General features: G+C 37.1%; 1 pseudogene; it reads left to right on the top strand.

The window, feature by feature from the left end:
- Positions 1-2,422: 2,422 nt before the first annotated feature.
- LOC135150567 (aluminum-activated malate transporter 10-like) overlaps positions 2,423-3,620 on the top strand; it is a 35,523-nt pseudogene continuing 34,325 nt past the window's right edge.

Genomic DNA, 3,620 nt, shown 5'->3' with positions numbered 1-3,620 from the left:
AGTGTCCCGTAACCTTTTTAATTATTCTACTCCAAGACAAATCAGATTGACATTAGTTGAGACAGATCAGGCTGACAGATTACAAGACAAACACCGGGATTTCTAATACCAGATTCTCAGAACCGGTAATGGATGTACATTGATGACCCAATCCAATTGATTTCTCAAAGGATTATTAGAAGCAGTTTTCTATGTTCGACAAAGCTGATTGTGATTCGAAGAAGATTCTATTGAAGACTAATTTGGTACTACTAAAAGTGGATTTTGAAGAAGGTACTTCAGGCCTTGATCTGAGTAATTACTCCGACTTGATTATCAGATCACCAGATCAGGATGGAAATTTGCTAAATCTACAATGAAGCATCTTTTCAGGGCTCAGAATGTCAACTTTGAATGGCACCACTAGTAGTAGGAAAAGAGAAGTTTTGCAGAAGAATCTTCAAGGGATTTCAATCTAACTCAGTGATTCAGGAATATACAATTACTCAGTGAATTGTATCAATGCTAAATCTATCTGGAATCAGCTGAGATCAAAGACAAAGAACTGTGGAGGTTTAAGGATATAATTATCGAGTTACTACCGCACCAAATCAGTTTCGTGCATTTATGTCAGAACCTTAGGATTGAACAAAAGAGTTTGTAACTACTGAATTTGAGGAAGCTCAAGTCGACGAAAGTTAAACACTTTTGAAGAATGTGAGGACATAACTTCAAGGATTAGCATAACACTATCTGAGAGGTTTAGTCATGTCAGATTCAGATGGAATCCATTGGTTTCAAGTGGAGACTCTTCGAGGTTCAGTTCGACAGGTTGTTTGAAAACTGAGTTGGTCAGCGCACACAATATTGATTGATTGGTATCTTTAGCAAAGAAGGGTTGCTATATACATGAAGCCTCGCAAACAAGGATGATAAGGCTTGTCTGAATTTCAAGTGGATGTTTTGAAAGATGCATCACAACAAGTTCTTATGCTATTTTAGGAAAGGTGTGAGCTGGATCAGTTGCTGATGAGAAGGATGATTATGGTTATCTGGCTATCCTAGCATTTTCTGAAGATGACTCAACTCGCACATCTCAGGTACGAATTCTTTCTAACTAATTGCAATACATATTTCTTTATATTCAAAGCATGTTATAAATCTCTGAGTAGAATTGTTTAACACACAAACACAAGCATGATAGCATCACAATGATAATGTTGAACTAGTATGCTAGATGACTTCTCTAGTAACTAGGTTTGGTGATAATCTTGTGCATGTGTCTTTAAGCAGATTCTTAACATGTGTATGAATATTTAGGATTTGATTATTGCAATGGTGAGATTAGAAGCTTTCCTTTGGAACACGACTCTTAGTTTTAGGGGTTATGATCCTAGCATGTATAACTTGTTAAAACACTTACTTTCAGATTCCCTAGTACAATTAGATTTGCTTATCTAATCTGAATTGTTTGTTAAGGATTTTATTTTGTTCTATGATGGAATGTCTACCTTGTGTCAGTAGAACGTTTAGAACTTCATGTTAGATCTAAAAATGACTTGGTAATAGAGATAGTATAATGCCATATAACAACAGATTGGGATTAGTATGAATTGACAATGTGATTATTAATTTCTTGTGTCTAATCATATGCTTTTCGAAGATTATTGAATATATGTAATTCTACTTGCTACCCTGTTGCACTTGTGTTAATTGGTTTAAGTAGAGAGTACTGAATCTTCTGATTGCATAACTGCTACCTGCTCTTGTCTTAATCTTTGATTATTTGCCATGTGTATTCAACATCATGTCTGCTGTATTTTCTTGTCATGAATGCATGTCCGTGTACTTGCATTGATTTTAGAAAAGCATGTTTGAGAATCACATTAAGGGCAATGGTCTAAATAAGAATTAAGCATGTTAAGGTTGATTCTTGTTGTTACCACTGTTAAAGAAAAATCTCTAATCCATCCGGACCCAGTTATGATTGGGGACCATAGAACACTTTCCATTTGTGATTGCAGGTTACATATGTTCCATCCATAATGATTGTTAGTACACTCTGTTTGCCTGAGTAGCTGAAATCATATTTTACCAAAAGTACCCTGTCAGCAAATGTGATCATGTGAGCAGTTCCGTCAATAATCTTTGAAGATGACAACAAAGATTCTCTTGCGGGACATGCCTGTTTTCCTGGAATGTCCATCATGGAAGCATATCTTTTCTTGGAAGAGTCAAAGCACACAAATTCCTAGTATCAGACTGTTCTCATAACAAAGACAGTATGTCAATTCATGGAATAGTGTTTTATCTCAAATCAGGAAGGATGTGAATTTTGCTCGTAGCTAATATGGAACTTCAACGGAAGATGGAGTGAGCTGTTTTGATAGTGAAGCCTCATCAGATGAGTATTAGCTATGGCACTTGAAGCTCTCGCACTTGTATGTCAAAACAAGGAGCTCTTTCTATTTGCAAGAAGAGCATTGGTGAGAGGACTACCTCATCTGGAATTCAATATGATGAAGCTCATAAGGTATGTTCAATAGGGAAGTCGAAGGAGCATCGCACAGAAGCAAAGATATGACTAACATTACTGAGCCGCTTCAGATGATACGTATGGATTTCTACGGATCAGCTAATGTCATGTCTGCAAACAAAGCTAGATATCTTTTTTGCGATGATCATTGACTGCTCTAGATTCTTTCGTGTTTGTTCGTATGTGTTCGAAGGACGAGACGTCCACAAATGAAGGTTGATCAAGATGAACCCTGATCATTGATAATCCAGAAAGACACCATTTTTTGCCAGTGGCCAATCAGAAGCAAACACTAACTCTTGGTATGTGTTTGGAGGAAAATGCCTCTTTACAAGTCTTGCATTGAAGATCAAAGAATATTTTCCTCGGCTACTCTATGGAGTCTAAAAAGTCTACAGGGTGATTGTGATTAATCAACAGAAGTGATTGTAAGTCTGGACAAGAGATTGAACGACACGTTGCTCCAAGCTGTTAAAGGTGATATTATTGGTTTAAAAATGATTCAGATCCAAGCAGAAATCTCTTTGCAAGGATAAGGATATAAAGAAATCCCAGCAACAGCTTAGGGGGAGCATTTGGTGGATCTACTAGTCAAACTCAACACCACACAAGAATGAACAGGACATATAAAGAACGTATCTGCTTAGACAAAGGGTTTGGAGTCAATATCATTCCTGGGTTCTAGTTCTTAAATGTTCCTAACGGTTAAGTGAAGACTGGGAGAGCTATTGTGAAAGGATGTTATTTCTTTGAGTTTCAGGATTTTCCAATCTGAGTGAAAAGTTGAGGAAGATTCGAAGATCTTCTTAAATGGATCCAGATTGAGTGATTGCACAGCAAGAGATCTAATAAGTTTGAAAGCAGATTGTGCGGATTCTAATACCTGACCTAAGGACAAGTCATTACTAGTACTTGTCGGTATTCAGATCCAACTGGATGTGTTTGGCTCTGTTACGGGAACAAGCCAAGGGGTTGCTAGAGTTACTTTCAAAAAGAGAATATTATGAAGATGATGGAAATAGAATCTTCAAGTTCAGGATCACATCTTAGAGGACTCAACGACCTTCATGATGTGAACTAACAGACCATTGACAGAATCGGGTTC

This window comes from Daucus carota, chromosome 2 (assembly GCF_001625215.2).
Source record: "Daucus carota subsp. sativus chromosome 2, DH1 v3.0, whole genome shotgun sequence".
Taxonomy (NCBI): domain Eukaryota; kingdom Viridiplantae; phylum Streptophyta; class Magnoliopsida; order Apiales; family Apiaceae; genus Daucus; species Daucus carota.
Note: the sequence above shows the minus strand (reverse complement) of the source record. Positions and strands in the feature narration are given on the sequence as shown.